Source organism: Carassius gibelio, chromosome B20 (assembly GCF_023724105.1).
Source record: "Carassius gibelio isolate Cgi1373 ecotype wild population from Czech Republic chromosome B20, carGib1.2-hapl.c, whole genome shotgun sequence".
Lineage (NCBI taxonomy): Eukaryota > Metazoa > Chordata > Actinopteri > Cypriniformes > Cyprinidae > Carassius > Carassius gibelio.
Genome location: NC_068415.1, coordinates 13,208,166 through 13,234,903, shown reverse-complemented (window position 1 = coordinate 13,234,903; position 26,738 = coordinate 13,208,166). Strand labels below are relative to the sequence as shown.

Here is a 26,738-nt window from a genome sequence, read left to right as displayed (position 1 = left end):
TTTAAAAAATAATTTATATATTTTATATTCAAACTGAAAACATGATGTGATTAACACTCAAGTCATTCAAGTCATCGTGTCTCAAGTCAAGTCAAGTCCCGAGTCTTTAACTTCCAAGTCCGAGTCAAGTCTCAAGTCCTAAAAATAGCGACTCGAGTCGACTCGAGTCCAAGTCACCAAGTCACAAGTCCCCATGTCTGCTAATTTGTTAACATTAGCAAATGCATTGATAACACTTTATAATAACTGCATTCATTAGTAAATAGTCAGTTCATGCTTCATGTAGCCTTGTCCCAATATTAATAGTCAGTAGTAAGCAGTTTATAAATACAGCTATAAATAGCTTGTTCTTGGTTTATAAGCACATTTATTAAAAAGGAGAGTAAAGGGTCAGTTATCTTCCTATGAAAAATAAAAAAAATAAAAATAAACAACAACACAGATTGATACAGAACTCAGAAATGTTATTGTGGATTTATGATAAAATCAGCCTGTAAATGAATTCATAAATGAAGACACAAGTAGTTCACACCAAACTTTTTTAACATGAAGCCAATATACTGAAGATGTTAAATTTCGAATGGGTTTAGGATACCTTAAATGGTGTGGCCATAGCAATTTATTAAAGTAACATAAAAAAATACAATAGTTATTTTACTATATCTTTACAAATTTTAATTCCAACTCTTCATAATTTTTTATATACGTAGAAGTCATCATTTGAAGGAAGCACAGTAAGTTTCATAGCTTTATCATTTTCAAGAGCCAGCATAAAATTAAAACTATCATAACATATAAATCAAGCTTGCAATTCTTAGTACCAATAATGGTTTAGGATACACTTATATAGGATTACTTTTGAATAATTATTGTAGAAACAAGTATGATTTAAATCATTTATAGAAATCTTTCAAAGAAAAATAATATGAATTTTATGTATTTTACTGATAAAATGGCCCTCACTTAATTAGAATAACAAGCTGAAGTATTGTGAACTGTATATTAAGAATAATTCTTTATAGGCTTTATGGACAGATACGTTTTGAGTGACTCTTGAAGGATCAGCACCACATCCTCTTTTACCACTGTTTAAAGAATGAATCTTACAGAACAGGTACGGATGAATTTTGAATAGCTTGAATGGTTTTGTCATGGTGATTTTTTGAAATAACAGTAAAAAAGTAACCAGTAAATGTCTTTTATTTTTGTAAGTGCAGCTTCTAAACACTTCAAAAAAATGTACACATAGAAGACAAGTCATTCTGAGGAAATATGCATAGTTTCATGACTATACAACACTATATGGATGATAGAAAATTAAAAAACTATCAAACATCTGATGTCACTCTGTCCCTCTGTCACTGTGGGTAATGTGTGTGTGTGTGTGTGTGTGTGTGTGTGTGTGTGTTAAGTGAATTAGGTGTGAAACTATCAGGGAGCATTTAGTCTCCAGCGCCAACATTTTACAGAACTGCCACTTTCCTTGAGTCTCAGAATTACAATGTGTCAGGTTCTGAGAGATCAAAGATTCCAAAAAATGATTTAATTAGAATACCATGAAGTATTGTGAAATACTATATATTAAGACTTTATATATATAGGCTTTATGAACAGATTAGAGTGACTTGTGAAGGACCAGCACCACCTCCTCTTGTCCGATGGTTTGAGGAATATATCTTGCAGAATCCGGGATTAAGATTTAGGAGCTCATTTTTATTCCACCTCCTTTCCTGAAAGTCTGTCTTGCAGAATTGACTAAAAATTAATCTTCACATTAATTCCTAATTATTTTGCAATTATTTTTGTCAGTTCTTCTTGACCTGTTTTTTTTTCTTCTTCTTTTCAGACCTCATGACCCAGTCAGCATTTTTGTACAATGGTCAAGTCTTAACTTATCCATTTCTGTATTGCATTTGTGTTTGATATTTCTCATGGGTATTTCATAATTTTCGACTTTGAGTTAAAACAGTTTGAGTTAAAACTCTTTTTTAGCGCATTTCATCTGTAAAAGAAAACATGCCTAATAATTCTGCACACATGGATATAAGGAGTTTTTCTCTTCCAGCTTTCCTGGACTATTGTATAGCACTCATAAATGATTAAATAAAAAATAATGGTAGTTATTAAGATTGATATGGTTTGGAATTGGTAAAATGTGCTTGGAAAAAAATCACAATAAAACAATGTTTTAATGTTTAAGTTTCGAATATTAACTGACATTAATGAATGCTATATAAATATTGTTCATGTTAACATAATGTTTATAAATGAAATCTTATTGTAAAGTGTTACTAAATATATATATATATATATATATATATATATATATATATATATATATATATATATATATATACATTGTTCTGTGAATGTGATTTTAAAGTCTAGATGCTTCGGATTAACCCTTTAACCGCCATATCCTTTAAAACCTCACTGCCAGAGGGATATTGTGAATGCATGTGCCCGCTGGGCACAGTTTACCTGATGCCACCGGGGTGGCGATGGCATTGGTGGCTTGAGCCCGCCATCGCTGCTTGCAGCTATATATTTTTTTTTTTTTCTTTATTCTTCTAATTTTTTTCCAAGGTTTCGGGGGCTTTTGGGGTCCTTAACATACTCAAAAACTCTTGAAAATTGGCACACACCTTGGAACCTGCGGCCATTAGGGCCGGGCAGAGTCTGATACACGGGCGTGGCACAGGGGCTCTACAGCGCCCCCTGTAGTACTGAGGGCCATATATCATGCATACTTGCACGTATACATATGAAACTTGGTACATATATATAACTCATCAAACCAAACAACTTTCACACTGCATGTCATAAGCTCCGCCCAACAGGAAGTTGGCTATTTAGGGTTTTATGAAAAACACATGCTCTGGAATTTGATATACTCCTCTGAGGAACTCCACCCGTTCACCACAAAACTCGGTGAACACGATCTCAAGACATTGGGGATGCTAAATTGCGAAGAGATTTTTGATATCTCGAACGGTTTGCCCGTGGCGAGGCGTTGAAATTATGGCGAGAAATGAGAAACAGGAAATGTCTAATAACATCCACATACATTTCCTGAATTTGATCAAACTTAATTTGTTTGTTCGTTGTATGATACCGATCGTATATATGTGACTATTAGGAGTCAAAGTTATAGCGCCACCAACTGGCAGCAGGAAGTGAATCATTTTCAAAACTCTTTGAATTCAGCATCTTATTTTTACTCGATTTGCTTCAAACTTCATCAGAATAATGACAAAACACGGCCGAAGAAAATCTGTTGTGGGGATATTGATATCTAATATAGTGTTGCCATGGCAACGTGTCAAACTTGAATGTTCTGTTCTGATGATTTTTAGGCAGACAACAAGCTCAGATTTACATGAAACTCGAAACAGATATCAGTATTAAAGATAGCTAAACCATGGCAAAAGCTTTGAAAAGGGCGTGGAAGAGGCACTCTATAGCGCCACCTTTTGTCAAAAGTGGGGGGGTTTATTTTAGCTACAGACACCAAACTTGGTACATAAATTGTTCTTATCAAGACGGACAACTTTCTAATTTACAGTCATAAGCTACGATCAACAGGAAATCGGCTATTTTGATTTGAATGTGTATTTTTGAGATTTTACAGTTGTAAAATTAATGAATACTCCTCACAGGGGAAGTACACTATACACACAAAACTTTGTCTACATGAAGAAAAAACATCGAGGAACTTAAATTGCGAACAGATTTTGGTTAGCTTGAACGGTTTTGTCGTGGTGATTTTTTGAAATGACAGTAAAAAGTGAAACATTAATCGTCTTCTATTTTTAAATTGCAGCTTCCAAACCTTTAAAAAACATTTTTCATTTAGAAAACCAGTGATTCTGAGGAAATATGCATAGTTTCATGACTTTACAGCGCTGTATGATTAAAAGAAAATTAAAAAACTGTCAGACATCTGATCTCACTCTGTCACTCTGTTTGAGGAATGTATGAGTGCTGACTGTGTGTGTGTGTGAGTGTGAGTGGGGGAGGGGTGTGAGCTGAGTGGCAGACAGACAGAGAGAGAGAGAGAGAGAGAGAGAGAGAGACTTAAACATCTCTTTAATCACCAGGAAAAAAAAAACTGTTTTTTAAATTGTTATTTTTTTGTTGTTGTTGCTAATTGTGCTGTTTTCATTACAGCTTAAGAAATATCTTAGGCCTTATCCTTTTCTGACAGTTTCAGGGATTAAAAAAAATCCTAAAAAACCTTATTTGTGCTGCAAATAATAATTTCAAACTCATTTGATACTGACCTCTGACACCCTGTGACATGACATTTATTTGAATTTACATAATCTCAAGGATGTAACAGTAAAACTGTTCAGCTCACAGATGAAGACTAAGCTGTAATGCAAGCAGAACTATTTCACAAATGCTTATAGGTTAATGAAATCATAACAAAACACTTTTAAATTATTTAAGGATTTGGTAACACTTTAAAATAATGTCTCAATTGTTAACATTAGTAAATGCATTGGTAACACTTCATAATAGCTGCAATTCTTAGCTAAGCATTAGTAAATAGTCAGTTCATGCTTTATATAGCCTTCTCCCAAAATTAATATTTTAGTAAGCATTTTATAAATACAGCTATAATTTAATTGTTCATGGTTTATATGCACATTTATTTTGAGGAGATTAAAGGCTGTAATCTCCCTAAAAAAATGTAAAATAAAAAATAAAATAAATAAAATAAACAAACACAGAACTCATAAATATTTATTTCAAGATGCAATAAAAGAAAACTGTACACTTGAATTTATATATATATATATATATATATATATATATATATATATATATATATATATATATATATATATATATATATATATATATACACACACACACACACAATTGCATAAGTTTATATTGAACATTTTTTATCAAGTGTACAGCTAATAATAGTAATAATAATAATGCATTTTATTTAGTTTTAGCTACAGACACCAAACTTGGTACATAAATTGTTCTTATCAAGACGGACAACTTTCTAATTCACAGTCATAAGCTACAACCAACAGGAAGTCCACTATTTTGATTTGAATATGGATTTTTGGGAAGATTATTTTGTGAATTAATGAATGCTCCTCACAGGGGAAGTACACTATACACACCAAACTTTTTCTACATGAAGAAAAAACATTGAGGAACTTAAATTGCGAACAGATTTTGGTTAGCTTGAACTGTTTTGTCGTGGTGATTTTTTGAAATGACAGTAAAAAGGGAAACATTAATTGTCTTGTATGTTTAAATTGCAGCTTCCAAACACTTCAAAGCATTTGTTCATACAGAGATCAAATCATTCTGAGGAAATATGCATAGTTTCACGACTTTACAACACTGTATGGATAAAAGAAAATGTGAAAACTGTCAGACTTCTCAACTGACATGATCTCACTCTGGCCACTCTGTCTGTGTGAGGAAAGGGAGGGGGAGAGGGAGGGGGAGTGTGAGGGGGTTGGTGACTGTGACAGTGTGTGTGGATTGTAGGGAGGGGCTGTCTGGCAGAGAGAGAGAGAGAGAGAGAGAGAGAGAGACCTAATCATCCCTTTAATAATCAGGAAAAAAAATCTGTATTTTAAATTGTTATTGTTTTTGTTGTTGCTAATGGTGGCGTTTTTTTCCTTTCATTACAGGTTAAGAAATCTCTTAGGCCTTATCCTTTTCTGACAGTTTTAGGGATTTAAAAACATCCTAATAATCCTTATTTGTGCAGCAAATAATAATTTCAAACTCATTTGATACTGACCTATGACATTCTGTGACATGACATTTATTAATCTCATGGATGTAACAGTAAAACTCTTCAACTGACAGATAAAGCTGCAATGCAAGCAAAACTATTTCACAAATGCTTATAGGTAATTAAAATCATTACAAAACACTAATAAATTATTTAAGGATTTGGTAACACTGTAAAATAATGTCTAATTTGTTAACATTAGTAAATGCATTGGTAACACTTTATAATAACTGCACTCATTAGCTAAGCATTAGTAAATAGTTCATGATTATAAATCCTTTTCCCTTAATAATAGTCATTATTAAGCAGTAATACATCTATAAATAAATTGTTCTTGGTTTAATTAAAAGCACATATATTACAAAGGAGATTAAAGTCTCAGTTGTCTCATAAAATAAATAAATAAACCCAACCCAGTTTGATTCAGAATTCAGAAATATTTATTTCAAGATGCAATAAAATGAAACTGTACACTTAAATAGCTTTTGAGCGATTCTTGAAGGATTAGCATCACCTCCTCTTGTACGATGGTTTGAGGAATATATCTTCCAGATAGTACCACCACTCCCTATATGCAGAGTATGCAGTCTTCGTAGGGCACCAACTCCCAGAGGGGCCACCATCCCAGTTGCTTTAAAAAAAAAAAAAAAAAAAAAAAAAAAAAAAAAAAACATGCGCCATTCTCCCATCCGCGCTCGCGACCGCTCACACCTCATGTTTGCGGCTGAATGTTCGTAATTGATGGATGGACATCTATGCCTGGGTATAGGACATCAGCAATCCGACACAGAGAAAAGAAAACTAAAAAAAAAAAAAAAAAAAAAGGCATAAAGCTGTCTTGACAGTGGACATTCAAGAGTCTCAAATTTAGGGACGGTCTCTAAAGTTACATGTGATATTGTTATACACTTTTCTAACGTCAGTAGCATTTGAAGAGAATTACTTACAAAAACAACTGTAATTGTTCATCTAGGTGACAGCTATAATGCACAATTAATTTGAATGTTTGATATTTATTACAACAAACTGTAAGTCATATGTAAATTTGCTACTTTTTCACATGGGCTCAAATGCAAATTTGAAGCTCAATAGCATTTGAGAAGAAAGACTTGCAGTCACAAAACAATTGTAATGTGTTCATATAGGTGTCAGCTATAATGCACACCTTATACATTTTTTTTAAATATAAAAATAATGTGTTACTAAAGTTATATAAATTGTTCTGTGTATGTGATTTCAAAGTCTAGATTGGTCGGATTAACCCTTTAACTGCCGCATTCCTTAAAACTTGATTGTCAGAGGGTTACTGTAAATGCTTATGCCCGCTGGGCACAGTTTTCCCGATGCCACCGGGGTGGCGTTGCACTGATGGCTTGAGCCCGACATCGCTGCTTGCAGCTATATTTATTATTATTATTCTTCTTCTTCTTCTTCTCCCGAATGAATCGCATTTTTGAGGGCTTTAACATGCTCAAAAAGTCATGAAACTTTGCACACGCGTCAAACCTGGTGAAAATTTTCGTGTGATATAGGATTCAGAAGAGGGTGTGTCAAAATTGCTCGACAGCGCCACCTATACCAAGAAAATCAACAGCCTTCAAGCTATGTTTCACGTACATGCACGAAAATTGGCACACATATGTAACACACCAATACCTACAAAAAAGACTCTTGGAGCGAAATTCTAAACCCAACAGGAAGTCGGTTATTTTTAATATTATGAGCATTTTTTGTGTAATTTTGGTCATTTCCATGTGTTGTATTTTAACGAACTCCTCCTAGAGATTTCTTCAAATCAACACCAAATTTGGTATGCCTAATCTAAAGGCCTTTGCGATGTTAAATTGCGAAGATCTTGAGTTTTCGTTGAAGGGCGTGTCCGTGGCGGCCTGGCGAATTTCGATGATTCGCCATGAAAAATGAAGTTGCTATAACTCACACATACAATGTCCAATCTGCCCCAAACATCACATGTTTGATGAGACTCCGAACCTGAACAGATTGACATGCCCATATTCAGTTATAGTCATAGCGCCACCTATTGGCAACAGGAAGTGACATATTTTACGCTGCGACGAACTACTCCTACAAATTTTATGACATCAATGTCTTTTTTGTGGTCAGTCTAATCTAAAGGCCTGTGCCATGTTCAGTTGTGAAGATCTTGAATTTTCGTTAAAAGGCTTGTTCATGGCGCCGCAACGAAGTTCGATGTCTCGCCATGGGAATAAAAGATGTTATAACTCAGGCATAAAATGTCTGATCTTCCCCAAACTTCACATGTGTGATAAGAGTCCTGGCCTGAACAGATCTGCCGGCCAATATTCCACCGGGTGTGGCAGAATGGCTCGATAGCGCCACCTATACACTTTAAACGGAGTGCGCCTCGAGCTATGTTTCACGTACATGTACAAAAATTGGTACACACATGTAACACTCCAATACCTACAAAAAAGTCTCTTGGTACGAAATCCGGATCCCAACAGGAAGTCGGTTATTTAGAATTTTCCCTTCAAAATTGGTGTTGTTTTTGCCATTTTCAGGGGTTGTACTTTAACGAACTCCTCCTAGAGATTTATTCAGATCAACACCAAACTTCTTCAATGTAATCTAAAGGCCTTTGTGATGTAAAATTGCGAAGATCTTGAGGTTTCGTTAAAGGGCGTGTCCATGGCGGCCTGCCAAATTTTGATGTTTCACCATGAAAAAGGACGTTGCTGTAACTCAGACATACAATGTCCAATCTGCCCCAAACTTCACATGTTAGATAAGACTTCTGCCCTTAACAGATCTACATGCCAATTTTCAGTTATAGTCATAGCGCCACCTGCTGGCAACAGGAAGTGACATGTTTTACGCTGCGACAAACTACTCCAAGAATTTTTTTGAGATTAAAGTATTTTTTGTATTCAGTCTAATCTAAAGGCCTGTGCAATGTTAACTTGTGGAGATCTTGAGTTTTTGTTAAAGGGCGTGTACATGGAGCCATGACAAATTTTGATGTCTCGCCACAGCAAGAGAAGTTGTTGTAACTCAGGCATAAAATGTCCAATCCTCCCCAAACCTCACATGTTCGATAAAAGTCCTGCCCTGAACACATCTGAAGGCCAATATTCCATTATAATGATAGTGCCACCTGCTGGCAACAGGAAGATTGGCACATATATGGAATAAACATTGATATATTCTACTTATATTTATGAGTTTAAACGCATATTTCTCACCGTTCACCTTTTAACTAAAGCCACTCGCTGGCGGTGAGCCCGGGTGCGAGGGCCCGTTCATCGCTGCTTGCAGCTTTAATTATTATTATTATTAGGGCCCGAGCACCGATGGTGTGAGGACCCTCTTGGAATTGCTCCGTTTATTATTATTATTATTATTATTATTATTCTTCTTCTCTAAGATGAATCGCATTTTTGAGGGCCTAAACATACTCTAAAAGTCATGAAACTTTGCACACACCTCAGAACTGGCGAAAATTTACGTCTGATATGGGTTTCAGAAGTGGGTGTGGCAAAATGGCTCAACAGCGCCACCTATACACGTTCAACGGTGTGCGCCTCGAGCTACGTTTCATGTACATGTATGAAAATCGGTATACACATGTAACTCTCCAATACCTACAAAAAAGTCTCTTGGAGCAAAATCCGAAACCCAACAGGAAGTCGGTTATTTCTAATATTATGAGCAAATTTTGTGTCATTTTTGTCATTTCCATGCGTTGTATTTTAACGAACTCCTCCTAGAGATTAATTCAGATCAACACCAAATTTGGTATGCCTAATCTAAAGGCCTTTGCGATGTTAAATTGCGAAGCTTTTGAGTTTTCGTTGAAGGGCCTGTGTGTGGCGGCCTGGCGAATTTCGATGATTCGCCATGAAACAGGAAGTTGCTATAACTCAGACATACAATGACCAATCTGCCCCAAACTTCACATGTTTGATGAGACTCCTGTCCTGAACAGTTTGACATGACCATATTCAGTTATAGTCATAGCGCCACCTATTGGCAACAGGAAGTGACATATTTTACGCTGCGACAAACTACTCCTAGAAATTTTTGACATCAATGTCTTTTTTGTCGTCAGTCTAATCTAAAGGCCTGTACGATGTTAAATTGAGAAGATCTTGAGTTTTCGTTAAAGGGCGTGTCCATGGCGCCATGTCAAAGTTCGATGTCTCGCCATGGGAGTAGAAGTTGTTGTAACTCAGTCATAAAATATCAGATCTTGCCCAAACTTCAAATGTTTGATAAGAGTACTGACCTGAACACATCTGTAGGCTAATATTCCATTGGGTGTGGCAAAATGGCTCGATAGCGCCACCTATAAATTTTGAATGGAGTGCGCCTCGAGCTACATGTCATATACATGTACGAAAATCGGTAAACATATGTAACACACCAATAGCTACAAAAAAGTCTCTTGGTACGAAACCCGAATACCAACAGGAAGTCGGTTATTTTTAATTTTCCCTGCAAAATTGGTGTTGTTTTTGTCATTTTCAGGGGTTGTATTTTAACGAACTCCTCCTAGAGATTTATTCAGATCAACACCAAACTTGGTCAGTGTAATCTAAAGCCCTTTGCCATGTTAAATTGCGAAGGAATTGAGGTTTCGTTAAAGGGCGTGTCCATGGCGGCCTGACAAATTTCGATGATTCGCCATGAAAAATGATGGTGCTATAACTCACACATACAATGTCCAATCCGCCCCAAACTTCACATTTTTGATAAGACTCTTCACCTGAACAGATCTACATGCCAATATTCAGTTATAGTCATAGCACCACCTATTGGCAACTGGAAGTGACATATTTTACACTGTGACAAACTACTCCTAGAAATTTTATGACATCAATGTCTTTTTTGTGGTCAGTCTAATCTAAAGACCTGTGTGATGTTTAGTTGTGAAGATCTTGAGTTTTTGTTAAAAGACATGTCCATGTCGCCATGACGAAGTTCGATGTCTCGCCATGGGAATAAAAGATGTTATAACTCAGGCATAAAATGTCCGATCTTGCCCAAACTTCACATGTGTGATAAGAGTCCTGGCTTGAACACATCTGAAGGCCAATATTCCATTATAACGATAGCGCCACCTGCTGGCAACAGGAAGATTGGCACACATATGGAATAAACTTTGATATATTGCACTTATATTTATGAGTTTAAATGCATATTTCTCAACGTTCACCTTTTTACTAAAGCCACACGATGGCAGTGAGCCCGGGTGCGAGGGCCCGTTCATCGCTGCTTGCAGCTTTAATTAGGGCTCAAGCCTGGAGGGCGAGAGCCCTATTGTTTTCCTTAGGATTATTTGTTATTATTATTATTTATTATTATTATTTTTCTTCAAGGTTTCGGGGGCTTTTGGGGCCCTTAACATGCTTAAAAAGTCTTGAAAATTGGCACACACATTGGAACCTGCGGCCATTAGGGCTGGGCAGAGACTGATACACGGGCGTGGCACAGAGGCTCTACAGCGCCCCCTGGAATATGGAGGGCCATATATCATACATACTTGCACCTAGACGCGCGAAACTCGGTACACATATAGAACTCATCAATACAAACAACTTTCGTATTGCATATCATAGGCTCCGCCCAACAGGAAGTTGGCTATTTAGGGTTTATTATTCATATTTGTCGTCAAAGTTGTGGGGGCTTTTGGAGTCCTTAACATACTCAAAAACTCTTGAAAATTTGCACACACCTTTGGATCTGTGGCCTTTAGGAGCCTGCAGAGGTTGGGACCCGGGCGTGGCACAGGGGCTCTACGGCGCCCCCTGGAACACAGTCATAAATGTTGATGTATAGCTCACACATACTTGCACGTATTAATATGAAACTCAGTACACATATAGATCTCATCGTGCCGAACAACTTGCGTATTGCATGTCATAGGCTCCGCCCAACAGGAAGTCAGCTATTTAGAGTTATGTAAAAAGCGCATGCTCTGGAATTTGATATACTTGTCATAGGTTTTTTACTCGATTGCCACCAAACTCGGTCAACATGATCTCAAGACATTGGGGATGAAAAATTGCCAGGGGATTTTTGATATCTCGAACGGTTTGCTCGTAGCGAGGCGTTGAATTTATGGCGAGAATTGAGAAACAGGAAGTGTCTAATACTATCCACATACATTTCCTAATTTTAATCAAACTTCATCAGATTATTCATTGTATGATGTCGATCGCTTAAATGTGACTATTAGGAGTCAAAGTTATAGCGCCACCAACTGGCAGCAGGAAGTGTGTCATTTTCAAAATGCTTTGAATTCAGCATCTTATTTTTACTCGATTTGCTTCAAACTTCATCAGAATAATGTTAAAACACAGCCGATATAAATCTGCTGGGGGGATATTGATATCTAAAAATATTGTTGCCGTGGCAACATGTCAAACTGGAATACTTCTCAGGTGATTTTGAGGCATATAACATGCTTAGAATTTCATCAAACTCAGAACACATATCAGTATTAGTGACAGCTAGACACTGGCAAAAGTTCATACGAGGGCGTGGAAGAGGCACTCTATAGCGCCACCTTTTGTCAAAAGTGAGGGGGTTAGTTTTAGCTACAGACACCAAACTCAGTACAAAAATTGTTCTTATCAAGACGGACAACTTTCTAATTCACAGTCATCAGCTACAACCAACAGGAAGTCCGCTATTTTGATTTGAATGTGGATTGTTTTTTACATTTAGCTGTGAATTAATGCATACTGCTCAGAGGAGAGTAACACTATACACACCAAACTTGGTGTACATGTTGAAAAAACATTGAGGAACTTAAATTGTGAATGGGTTTTGGATAGCTTGGATGGTTTTGTCGTGGGGATTTTTTAAAATGACAATAAAGATGGAATTATTAATTTTCCTGCATTTTTAAATTCCAAACACTTCAAAACCTTTTTTCATAAAGAAAAAAAGTTATTCTGAGTAAATATGCATAGTTTCATGACTTTACAACACTGTATGGATAACAGAAAATTAAAAAACTGTCAGGCATCTCATATCACTCTGTCCCTCTGTTTGAGTGAGTGTGCTTAGACTTCCATTGTCTGAGAGAAAATGCGCCCCTACAGGTGTAGTTACCGGAATAAAAAAGGGAGGAGACTGTCTTTTGGTTTCGATTTTAAATCGGTTAAAATACAAATAAATACTTGGATTTAATTCACACTGACAAGCTAAACCAACATATATGATTATTATAAGGTCAGGGCTCATTAATAATTGATGTGTGGTCAGTGATACGTGAGAAACACGAGAGATGAATCACCGCTCTGAGCAGGAGCGTGTGGAATGATGAGCTCAGAAAAAAACGAGTTTATTCTTGTTTTATAGCTATTAAAAATAAAGTATTGCAGCGATATCACACAATTCACCAATTAGAGCACACCAAGAGCTAAATTAAGATGTTTTTGAACTGTTTGTGTGAAAATGAAATATTCGCGGCTGCCTATATGAAATCACTGCCTCCGATCAGCGCGCACAGTGTCACAAGTTCAAAACAAACGAATTTATTCTTGTTTAAGAGCTTTTCAAAATAAATTATTGCCATAAATGCACACAATACATCCATTATAACACTACACGAGCTAAATGCAGGTGTTTGTGACCCGTTTAAGTGTGCAAGACTATTTGAAAGCGCGACTGGCAGAATAACATTTCTCTCTCGAGCTGCAGGATTCTGCCTTTCGTCGTAAGAACGAACACATCACGGACAAGATTATTTCAAAATACATAATAGCTTGGCTAATATAAACGAAAACAGCCACGTGAACATAAACTGTTGAGAAATAAATCTGAAGTGGATCTACTGGATTTTAATATTAAGTGACCGCATATACCAGCTGCTTCTGTCTTCAATTTTAATCTATATAAAAAATTAAACTCATTCATCTTGGCTGCTTTTTTAATGTGTGTACGTATTTATTTATTATTTTGCTCTAACAAGACTTAATCTATATTTAATTAAATCAATTACATTTGATTTTACATTTGATTTGTCCATTTCTGCATCTAAACGCCTAAAAACCTAAAACATGCTCTATTATACTATTGTTAGCAATTTCTTTATCGTCCAATTTATCTGGTGTACACGCTTTTATTTTCATAATAAACTCGTTTGTTAGATTATACACAGTTATAGTGGTCTATAATAAATATTGACAGGTTTTATTCAAAATGTTTAGAAAGATCGCCGTAGGCTAATTTTTTAAATTTAAATAAATAAAAAACATTGGAAAAGAATAACTTGTACTTTTTTATACATTTTGTATAGTTTCATAGTTTATGCATTATAGTTATAAAAACAAACAAATTTAGCCACTCACATAGAAATCTTAGGCCTTATCCTTTTCTGACAGTTTTAGGGATTTTTAAAAATCCTAAAAAACCTTATTTGTGCTGCAAATAATAATTTCAAACTAATTTGATACTGACCTCTGACATCCTGTGACATGATATTTATTTGAATTTACATAATCTCATGGATGTAACAGTAAATCTGTTCAGCTCACAGATCAAGACTAAGCTCTAATGCAAGCAGAACTTTCACAAATGCTTTTAGGTCAATAAAATCATTACAAAACACTTACAAATCATTTAAGGGATTTGATAACACTGTAAAATAATGTCTAATTTGTTAACATTAGCAAATGCATTGAAAACACTTTATAATAACTGCACTCATTAGTAAATAGTCAGTTCATGCTTCATAAAGCCTTGTCCCAATATTAATAGTCAGTAGTAAGCAGTTTATAAATACAGCTATAAATAGGTCATTTATTAAAAAGGAGAGTAAAGGGTCAGTTATCTTCCTAAGAAAAATAAAAATAAATAAAAATAAACAAACAACAACACAGATTGATACAGAACTCAGAAATGTTATTGTGGATTTATGATAAACTCAGCCTGTAAATGAATTCATTCTCCTCCAAGAAGACACAAGTAGTTCACACCAAACTTTTTTAACATGAAGCCATATACTGAAGATGTTCAATTGCGAATGGGTTTAGGATACCTTAAATGGTGTGGCCATAGAGATTTATTAAAGTAACATAAAAAAATACAATAGTTATTTTACTATATCTTTAAAAATTTTAATTCCAACTCTTCATAATTTTTTTATATACGTAGAAGTCATCATTTGAAGGAAGCACAGTAAGTTTCATAGCTTTATCATTTTCAAGAGCCAGCATAAAATTAAAACTATCATAACATATAAATCAAGCTTGCAATTCTTAGTACCAATAATGGCCACCAGATGGAGCTATAGGATCACTTTTAAATAATTATTGTAGAAACAAGTATGATTTAAATCATTTATAGAAATCTTTCAAAGAAAAATAATATGAATTTTATGTATTTTACTGATAAAATGACCCTCACTTTATTAGAATAACAAGCTGAAGTATTGTGAACTGTATATTAAGAATAATTCTTTATAGGCTTTATGGACAGATACGTTTTGAGTGACTCTTGAAGGTTCAACCCCACATCCTCTTTTACCACTGTTTAAAGAATGTATCTTACAGTACAGGTGCGGATGAATTTTGAATGGCTTGAATGGTTTTGTCATGGTGATTTTTTGAAATAACAGTAAAAAAGTAACCTGTAAATGTCTTTTATTTTTTTAAGTGCAGCTTCTAAACACTTCAAAAAAATGTACACATAGAAGACAAGTCATTCTGAGGAAATATGCATAGTTTCATGACTATACAACACTATATGGATGATAGAAAATTAAAAAACTATCATACATCTGATGTCACTCTGTCCCTCTGTCACTGTGGGTAATGTGTGTGTGTGTGTGTGTGTGTGTGTGTGTGTGTGTGTGTGTATGTGTGTGTGTGTGTGTGTGTTAAGTGAATTAGGTGTGAAACTATCAGTGAGCATTTAGTCTCCAGCGCCAACATTTTACAGAACTGCCACTTTCCTGGAGTCTCAGAATTACAATGTGTCAGGTTCTGAGAGATCTAAGATTCCAAAAAATGATTTAATTAGAATACCATGAAGTATTGTGAAATACTATATATTAAGACTTTATATATAGGCTTTATGAACAGATTAGAGTGACTCGTGAAGGACCAGCACCACCTACTCTTGTCCGATGGTTTGAGGAATATATCTTCCAGAATCCGGGATTAAGATTTAGGAGCTCATTTTTATTCCACCTCCTTTCCTGAAAGTTTGTCTTGCAGAATTTACTTAAAATTAATCTTCACATTAATTCCTAATTATTTTGCAATTATTTTTGTCAGTTCTTCTTGACCTGTTTTTTTTTCTTCTTCTTTTCTGACCTCATGACCCAGTCAGCATTTTTGTACAATGGTCAAGTCTTAACTTATCCATTTCTGTATTGCATTTGTGTTTGATATTTCTCATGGGTATTTCATAATTTTCGACTTTGAGTTAAAACAGTTTGAGTTAAAACTCTTTTTTAGCGCATTTCATCTGTAAAAGAAAACATGCCTAATAATTCTGCACATGAATATAAGGAGTTTTTCTCTTCCAGCTTTCCTGGACTATTGTATAGCACTCATAAATGATTAAATAAAAAATAATGGTAGTTATTAAGATTGATATGGTTTGGAATTGGTAAAATGTGCTTGGGAAAAAATCACAATAAAACAATGTTTTAATGTTTAAGTTTGGAATATTAACTGACATGAATGAATGCTATATAAATATTGTTCATGTTAACATAATGTTTATAAATGAAATCTTATTGTAAAGTGTTACTATATATATATATATATATATATATATATATATATATATATATATATATATATATATATATATATATATTGTTCTGTGAATGCGACTTTAAAGTCTAGATGATTCGGATTAACCCTTTAACCGCCATTTCCTTTAAAACCTCACTGCCAGAGGGATATTGTGAATGCATGTGCCCGCTGGGCACAGTTTACCTGATGCCACCGGGGTGGCGATGGCATTGGTGGCTTGAGCCCGCCATCGCTGCTTGCAGCTATATTTATTATTATTATTCTTCTTCTCTAAGATGAATCGCATTTTTGAGGGCCTAAACATGCTCGAAAAGTCATGAAACTTTGCACACACCTCAGAACTGGCGAAAATTTACGTCTGATATGGGTTTCAGAAGTGGGTGTGGCAAAATTGCTCAACAGCGCCACCTATACACATTCAACGGTGTGCGTCTCGAGCTACGTTTCATGTACATGTATGAAAATCAGTATACACATGGAACTCTCCAATACCTACAAAAAAGTATCTTGGAGCAAAATCCGAAACCCAACAGGAAGTCGGTTATTTCTAATATTATGAGCAAATTTTGTGTCATTTTTGTCATTTCCATGCGTTGTATTTTAACGAACTCCTCCTAGAGATTAATTCAGATCAACACCAAATTTGGTATGCCTAATCTAAAGGCCATTGCGATGTTAAATTGCGAAGCTTTTGAGTTTTCGTTGAAGGGCCTGTGTGTGGCGGCCTGGCGAATTTCGATGATTCGCCATGAAACAGGAAGTTGCTATAACTCAGACATACAATGACCAATCTGCCCCAAACTTCACATGTTTGCTGAGTCTCCTGTCCTGAACAGTTTGACACGACCATATTCAGTTATAGTCATAGCGCCACCTATTGGCAACAGGAAGTGACATATTTTACGCTGTGACAAACTACTCCTAGAAATTTTTGACATCAATGTCTTTTTTGTTGTCAGTCTAATCTAAAGGCCTGTACGATGTTAAATTGAGAAGATCTTGAGTTTTCGTTAAAGGGCGTGTCCATGGCGCCATGTCAAAGTTCGATGTCTCGCCATGGGAGTAGTTGTTGTTGTAACTCAGTCATAAAATATCAGATCTTGCCCAAACTTCAAATGTTTGATAAGAGTACTGACCTGAACACATCTGCAGGCCAATATTCCACCGGGTGTGGCAAAATGGCTCGATAGCGCCACCTATACATTTTCAACGGAGTGCGCCTCGAGCTATGTTTCACGTACATGTACAAAAATTGGTACACGTATGTAACACTCCAATACCTACAAAAAAGTCTCTTGGTACGAAATCCGAATCCCAACAGGAAGTCGGTTATTTTTAATTTTCCCTTCAAAATTGGTGTTGTTTTTGTCATTTTCAGGGGTTGTACTTTAACGAACTCCTCCTAGAGATTTATTCAGATCAACACCAAACTTGGTCAGTGTAATCTAAAGCCCTTTGCGATAATAAATTGCGAAGGACTTGAGGTTTCGTTAAAGGGCGGGTCCATGGCGGCCTGACAAATTTCGATGTTTCGCCATGAAAAAGGAAGTTGCTGTAACTCAGACATACAATGTCCAATCTGCCCCAAACTTCACATGTTGGATAAGACTCTTGACCTGAACAGATCTACATGCCAATATTCAGTTATAGTCATAGCGCCACCTATTGGCAACAGGAAGTTACATATTATACACTGCGACAAACTACTCCTAGAAATTTTATTCAGAAAATGTCTTTTTTGTGGTCAGTCTAATCTAAAGACCTGTGTGATGTTTAGTTGTGAAGATCTTGAGTTTTCGTTAAAAGGTGTGTCCATGGCGCCGTGATGAATTTCGATGTCTCGCCATGGGAATAAAAGATGTTATAACTCAGGCATAAAATGTCCGATCTTCCCCAAACTTCACATGTGTGATAAGAGTCCTGGCCTGAACAGATCTGCAGGCCAATATTCCACCGGGTGTGGCAGAATGGCTCTATAGCGCCACCTATACACTTTCAACGGAGTGCGCCTCGAGCTATGTTTTACGTACATGTACAAAAATCGGTACACACATGTAACACACCAATATCTACGAAAAAGTCTCTTGGTACGAAATCCGAATCCCAACAGGAAGTCAGTTATTTAGAATTTTCTCTGCAAAATTAGTGTTGTTTTGGCCATTTTCAGGGGTTGTACTTTAACAAACTCCTCCTAGTTATTTATTCCGATCAACACCAAACTTGGTCAGTGTAATCTAAAGCCTTTTGCGATCTTAAATTGCGAAGATCTTGAGGTTTCGTTAAAGGGCGTGTCCATGGCGGCCTGACAAATTTCGATGTTTCGCCATGAAATAGGATGTTGTTATAACTCAGGCATAAAATATCCGATCTTGCCCAAACTTCACTTGTGTGATAAGGGTCCTGCCCTGAACACATCTGAAGGCCAATATTCCATTATAATGATAGCGCCACCTGCTGGCAACAGGAAGATTGGCACATATATGGAATAAACATTGATATATTCTACTTATATTTATGAGTTTAAATACATATTTCTCACCGTTCACCTATTAACTAAAGCCACTCGCTGCCGGTGAGCCCGGGTGCGAGGGCCCGTTCATCGCTGCTTGCAGCTTTAATTAGGGCTCAAGCCTGGAGGGCGAGAGCCCTATTGTTTTCCTTAGGATTATTTGTTATTATTATTATTATTATTATTATTATTATTATTTATTATTATTATTTTTCTTCAAGGTTTCGGGGGCTTTTGGGGCCCTTAACATGCTTAAAAAGTCTTGAAAATTGGCACACACATTGGAACCTGCGGCCATTAGGGCCGGGCAGAGACTGATACACGGGCGTGGCACAGGGGCTCTACAGCGCCCCCTGGAATATGGAGGGCCATATATCATACATACTTGCACGTAGACGTACGAAACTCGGTACACATATAGAACTCATCAATACAAACAACTTTCGTATTGCATATCATAGGCTCCGCCCAACAGGAAGTTGCCTATTTGGGGTTTATTATTCATATTTGTCGTCAAAGTTGTGGGGGCTTTTGGAGTCCTTAACATACTCAAAAACTCTTGAAAGTTTGCGCACAATTTGGAATCTGTGGCCTTTAGGAGCCTGCAGAGGCTGGGACACGGGCGTGGCACAGGGGCTCTACAGCGCCCCCTGGAACACAGTCATAAATGTTGATGTATAGCTCACACATACTTGCACGTATTAATATGAAACTCAGTACACATATAGATCTCATCGTGCCGAACAACTTGCGTATTGCATGTCATAGGCTCCGCCCAACAGGAAGTCAGCTATTTAGAGTTATGTAAAAAGCGCATGCTCTGGAATTTGAAATACTTGTCATAGGTTTTTTACTCGATTGCCGCCAAACTCGGTCAACATGATCTCAAGACACTGGGGATGAAAAATTGCCAGGGGATTTTTGATATCTCAAACGGTTTGCTCGTGGCGAGGCGTTGAAATTATGGCGAGAAATGAGAAACAGGAAGTGTCTAATACCATCCACATACATTTCCTGATTTTAATCAAACTTCATCAGATTATTCGTTGTATGATGTCGATCGCATATATGTGACTATTAGGAGTCAAAGTTATAGCGCCACCAACTGGCAGCAGGAAGTGTGTCATTTTCAAAATGCTTTGTATTCAGCATCTTATTTTTACTCGATTTGCTTCAAACTTCATCAGAATAATGTTAAAACACAGCCTATATTAATCTGCTAGGGGGATATTGATATCTAAAAATATTGTTGCCGTGGCAACATGTCAAACTTGAATACTTCTCAGGTGATTTTAAGGCATATAACATACTTAGAATTTCATGAAATTCAGAACACATATCAGTATTTATGATAACTAGACACTGGCAAAAGTTCATAAGAGGGCGTGGAAGAGGCACTCTATAGCGCCACCTTTTGTCAAAAGTGGGGGGGTTAGTTTTAGCTACAGATACCAAACTCGGTACAAAAATTGTTCTTATCAAGACGGACAACTTTCTAATTCACAGTCATCAGCTACGATCAACAGGAAGTCAGCTATTTTGATTTGAATGTGGATTTTTTTTTACATTTAGCTGTGAATTAATGCATACTGCTCAGAGGAGAGTAACACTATACACACCAAACTTTGTCTACATGATGCCAAAACATTTTAAACAACTTAAATTGCCAAAGGATTTTGGATAGCTTGAACGGTTTTGTCGTGGAGATTTTTTTAAATGACAGTAAAAATGGAATTATTAATTGTCCTGCATTTTTAAATTCCAAACACTTCAAAACCTTTTTTCATACAGAAAAAAAGTCATTCTGAGTAAATATGGATAGTTTCACGACTTTACAACACTGTATGGATAACAGAAAATTAAAAAACTGTCAGACATCTCATCTCACTCTGTCCATCTGTTTGAGTATTATGTGCTTAGACTTACATTGTCTGAGAGAAAATGCGCCCCTACAGGTGCAATTCCTGAAAGGGAAATTCGACTGAAAGGGAGGAGACTCTCTTTTAGTTTCATTTTTAAATCGGTTAAAATACAAATAAATACTTAGATTTAATTCACACTGACAAGCTAAACCAACATATATGATTATTACCAGGTCAGGGCTCATTAATAATTGATGTGTGGTCAGAGATACGTGAGAAACACGAGAGATGAATCACGCTCTGAGCAGGAGCGTGTGGAATGATGAGCTCAGAAAAAACGAGTTTATTCTTGTTTTATAGCTTTTAAAATTAAAATATTAAAGCGATATTACACAATTCACCAATTAGAACACACCAGGAGCTACATTCAGATGTTTTTGAACTGTTTGTGTGAAAATGAAATATTCGCGGCTGCCTATCTGAAATCACTGCTCCGATCAGCGCACACAGTGTCACAAGTTCAAAACAAACGAATTTATTCTTGTTTAAGAGCTTTTTCAAATAAAATATTGTCATAAATGCACACAATACACCCATTATAACACAACACGTCCTAAATGCAGGTGTTTGTGACCCGTTTAAGTGTGCAAGACTATTTGAAAGCGCGACTGGCAGAATAACATGTATCTCTCGAGCTGCAGGATTCTGCCTTTCGTCGTAAGAATGAACACATCACGGACAAGATTATTTCAAAATACATAATAGCTTGGCGAATATAAACGAAAACAGCCACGTGAACATAAACTGTTGAGAAATAAATCTGAAGTGGATCTACTGGATTTGAATATTAAGTGACCGCATATACCAGCTGCTTCTGTCTTCAATTTTAATCTACATATAAAAAAGGAAACTCATTCATTTTGGCGGCTTTTTTAATGTGTGTACGCATTTATTTATTATTTTGCTCTAACAAGAATTAATCTATATTTAATTAAATCAATTACATTTTATTTTACATTTGATTTGTCCATTTCTGCATCTAAACGCCTAAAAACCTAAAACATGCTCTATTATACTATTGTTAGCAATTTCTTTATCGTCCAATTTATCTGGTGTACACACTTTTATTTTCATAATAAACTTGTTTCTTAGATTATACACAGTTACAGTGGTCTATAATAAATATTAACAGGTTTTATTCAAGCTGTTTAGAATGATTGCAGTAGGCTAATTTGTTTTTATGTAAATCCCAAAAAATAAATTAAATAAATAAAAAACATTGGAAAACAATAACTGTTGTACTTTTTTATACATTTTGTATAATTTCATAGTTTATGCATTATAGTTATAAAAACAAATAAATTTAGCCACTCACATAGAAATCTTAGGCCTTATCCTTTTCTGACAGTTTTAGGTTTTTTTTAAAAATCCTAAAAAACCTTATTTGTGCTGCAGATAATAATTTCAAACTCATTTGATACTGACCTCTGACATCCTGTGACATGATATTTATTTGAATTTACATAATCTCATGGATGTAACCGTAAATCTGTTCAGCTCACAGATCAAGACTAAGCTGTAATGCAAGCAGAACTTTCACAAATGCTTGTAGGTCAATAAAATCATTACAAAACACTTACAAATCATTTAAGGATTTGATAACACTGTAAAATAATGTCTAATTTGTTAAGATTAGCAAATGCATTGATAACACTTTATAATAATGCACTCATTAGTAAATAGTCAGTTCATGCTTTATAAAGCCTTGTCCCAATATTAATAGTCATTAGTAAGCAGTTTATAAATACAGCTATAAATAGCTTGTTCTTGGTTTTATAAGCACATTTATTAAAAAGGAGAGTAAAGGGTCAGTTATCTTCCTATGAAAAATAAAAAAAATTAAAATAAACAAACAACAACACAGATTGATACAGAACTCAGAAATGTTATTGTGGATTTATGATAAACTCAGGCTGTAAATGAATTCATTCTCCTCCAAGAAGACACAAGTAGTTCACACCAAACTGTTTTAACATGAAGCCATATACTGAAGATGTTAAATTTCGAATGGGTTTAGGATACCTTAAATGGTGTGGCCATAGCGATTTATTAAAGTAACATAAAAAAATACAATAGTTATTTTACTATATCTTTAAAATTTTTAATTACAACTCTTCATATTTTTTTATATAGGTAGAAGTCATCATTTGAAGGAAGCACAGTAAGTTTCATAGCTTTATCATTTTCAAGAGCCAGCATAAAATTAAAACTATCAAAACATATAAATCAAGCTTGCAATTCTTAGTACCAATAATGGCCACCAGATGGTGCTATAGGATTACTTTTAAATAATTATTGTAGAAACAAGTATGATTTAAATCATTTATAGAAATCTTTCAAAGAAAAATAATATGTATTTTATGTATTTTACTGATAAAATAACCCTCACATAATTAGAATAACAAGCTGAAGTATTGTGAACTGTATATTAAGAATAGTTCTTTATAGGCTTTATGGACAGATATGTTTTGAGTGACTCTTGAAGGATCAGCACCACATCCTCTTTTACCACTGTTTAAATAATTTATCTTACAGAACAGGTGCAAATTAATTTTGAATAGCTTGAATGGTTTTGTCATGGTGATTTTTTGAAATAACAGTAAAAAAGTAACCAGTAAATGTCTTTTATTTTTTTTAAGTGCAGCTTCTAAACACTTAAAAAAATATACACATAGAAGACAAGTCATTCTGAGGAAATATGCATAGTTTCATGACTATACAACACTATATGGATGATAGAAAATTAAAAAACTATCATACATCTGATGTCACTCTGTCCCTCTATCACTGTGGGTAATGTGTATGTGTGTGTGTGTGTGTTAAGTGAATTAGGTGTGAAACTATCAGGGAGCATTTAGTCTCCAGTGCCAACATTTTACAGAACTGACACTTTCCTGGAGTCTCAGAATTACAATGTGTCAGGTTCTGAGAGATCTAAGATTCCAAAAAATGATTTAATTAGAATACCATGAAGTATTGTGAAATACTATATATTAAGACTTTATATATAGGCTTTATGAACAGATTAGAGTGACTCGTGAAGGACCAGCACCACCTCCTCTTGTCCGATGGTTTGAGGAATATATCTTCCAGAATCCGGGATTAAGATTTAGGAGCTCATTTTTATTCCACCTCCTTTCCTGAAAGTCTGTCTTGCAAAATTGACTAAAAATTAATCTTCACATTAATTCCTAATTATTTTGCAATTCTTTTTGTCAGTTCTTCTTAACCTGTTTTTTCTTCTTCTTTTCTGACCTCATGACCCTGTCAGCATTTTTGTACAATGGTCAAGTCTTAATTTATCCATTTCTGTATTGCATTTGTGTTTGATATTTCTCATGGGTATTTCATAATTTCGACTTTGAGTTAAAACAGTTTGAGTTAAAACTCTTTTTTAGCGCATTTCATCTGTAAAAGAAAACATGCCTAATAATTCTGCACACATGAATATAAGGAGTTTTTCTCTTCCAGCTTTCCTGGACTATTGTATAGCACTCATAAATGATTAAATAAAAAATAATGGTAGTTATTAAGATTGATATGGTTTGGAATTGGTAAAATGTGCTTGGAAAAAAATCACAATAAAACAATGTTTTAATGTTTAAGTTTGGAATATTAACTGACATGAATGAATTCTATATAAATATTATTCATGTTAACATAATGTTTATAAATGAAATCTTATTGTAAAGTGTTACTAAAGTTATATATGAATGTGATTTTAAAGTCTAGATGATTCGGATTAACCCTTTAACTGCCATATCCCTTAAAACTTCACTGCCAGAGGGATATTGTGAATGCATGTGCCCGCTGGGCACAGTTTACCTGATGCCACCGGGGTGGCGATGGCATTGGTGGCTTGAGCCCGCCATCGCTGCTTGCAGCTATATTTATTATTATTATTCTTCTTCTCTAAGATGAATCGCATTTTTGAGGGCCTAAACATGCTCGAAAAGTCATGAAACTTTGCACACACCTCAGAACTGCCGAAAATTTACGTCTGATATGGGTTTCAGAAGTGGGTATGGCAAAATGGCTCAACAGCGCCACCTATACACGTTCAACGGTGTGCACCTCGAGCTAAGTTTCATGTACATGTATGAAAATCGGTATACACATGTAACTCTCCAATACCTACAAAAAAGTCTCTTGGAGCAAAACCCGAAACCCAACAGGAAGTCGGTTATTTGTAATATTATGAGCAAATTTTGTGTCATTTTTGTCATTTCCATGAGTTGTATTTTAACGAACTCCTCCTAGAGATTAATTCAGATCAACACCAAATTTGGTATGCCTAATCTAAAGGCCTTTGCGATGTTAAATTGCGAAGCTTTTGAGTTTTCGTTAAAGGGCCTGTGTGTGGCAGCGTGGCGAATTTCGATGATTCGCCATGAAACAGGAAGTTGCTATAACTCAGACATACAATGACCAATCTGCCCCAAACTTCACATGTTTGATGAGACTCCTGTCCTGAACAGTTTGACATGACCATATTCAGTTATAGTCATAGCGCCACCTATTGGCAACAGGAAGTGACATATTTTACGCTGCGACAAACTACTCCTAGAAATTTTTGACATCAATGTCTTTTTTGTCGTCAGTCTAATCTAAAGGCCTGTACGATGTTAAATTGAGAAGATCTTGAGTTTTCGTTAAAGGGCGTGTCCATGGCGCCATGTCAAAGTTCGATGTCTCGCCATGGGAGTAGAAGTTGTTGTAACTCAGTCATAAAATATCAGATCTTGCCCAAACTTCAAATGTTTGATAAGAGTACTGACCTGAACACATCTGGAGGCTAATATTCCATTGGGTGTGGCAAAATGGCTCGATAGCGCCACCTATACATTTTCAATGGAGTGCGCCTCGAGCTACATGTCATATACATGTACGAAAATCGGTAAACATATGTAACACACCAATAGCTACAAAAAAGTCTCTTGGTACGAAACCCGAATCCCAACAGGAAGTCGGTTATTTTTAATTTTCCCTGCAAAATTGGTGTTGTTTTTGTCATTTTCAGGGGTTGTATTTTAACGAACTCCTCCTAGAGATTTATTCAGATCAACACCAAACTTGGTCAGTGTAATCTAAAGCCCTTTGCCATGTTAAATTGCGAAGGAATTGAGGTTTCGTTAAAGGGCGTGTCCATGGCGGCCTGACAAATTTCGATGATTCGCCATGAAAAATGATGGTGCTATAACTCACACATACAATGTCCAATCCGCCCCAAACTTCACATTTTTGATAAGACTCTTCACCTGAACAGATCTACATGCCAATATTCAGTTATAGTCATAGCGCCACCTATTGGCAACTGGAAGTGACATATTTTACACTGTGACAAACTACTCCTAGAAATTTTATGACATCAATGTCTTTTTTGTGGTCAGTCTAATCTAAAGACCTGTGTGATGTTTACTTGTGAAGATCTTGAGTTTTTGTTAAAAGGCATGTCCATGTCGCCATGACGAAGTTTGATGTCTCGCCATGGGAATAAAAGATGTTATAACTCAGGCATAAAATGTCAGATCTTGCCCAAACTTCACATGTGTGATAAGGGTCCTGGCTTGAACACATCTGAAGGCCAATATTCCATTATAACGATAGCGCCACCTGCTGGCAACAGGAAGATTGGCACACATATGGAATAAACTTTGATATATTGCACTTATATTTATGAGTTTAAATGCATATTTCTCAACGTACACCTTTTTACTAAAGCCACACGATGGCGGTGAGCCCGGGTGCGAGGGCCCGTTCATCGCTGCTTG

The 26,738-nt window shown here is 35.7% G+C and overlaps 1 protein-coding gene and 1 long non-coding RNA gene across 2 annotated transcripts in view; one reads left to right on the top strand and one right to left on the bottom strand.

Annotated features, from left to right (window-relative positions):
• Positions 1-26,738, top strand: part of LOC127984290 (nesprin-1) — a 129,901-nt gene that overhangs the window by 61,726 nt on the left and 41,437 nt on the right. The window lies entirely within an intron of this gene.
• On the bottom strand, positions 9,258-26,117 carry LOC127984294 (uncharacterized). The gene is made up of 3 exons (XR_008160566.1): positions 25,484-26,117; positions 17,029-17,410; positions 9,258-9,399 (listed from the first exon to the last, which is right to left on the bottom strand). It is a non-coding gene; the product is annotated as an uncharacterized LOC127984294 (long non-coding RNA).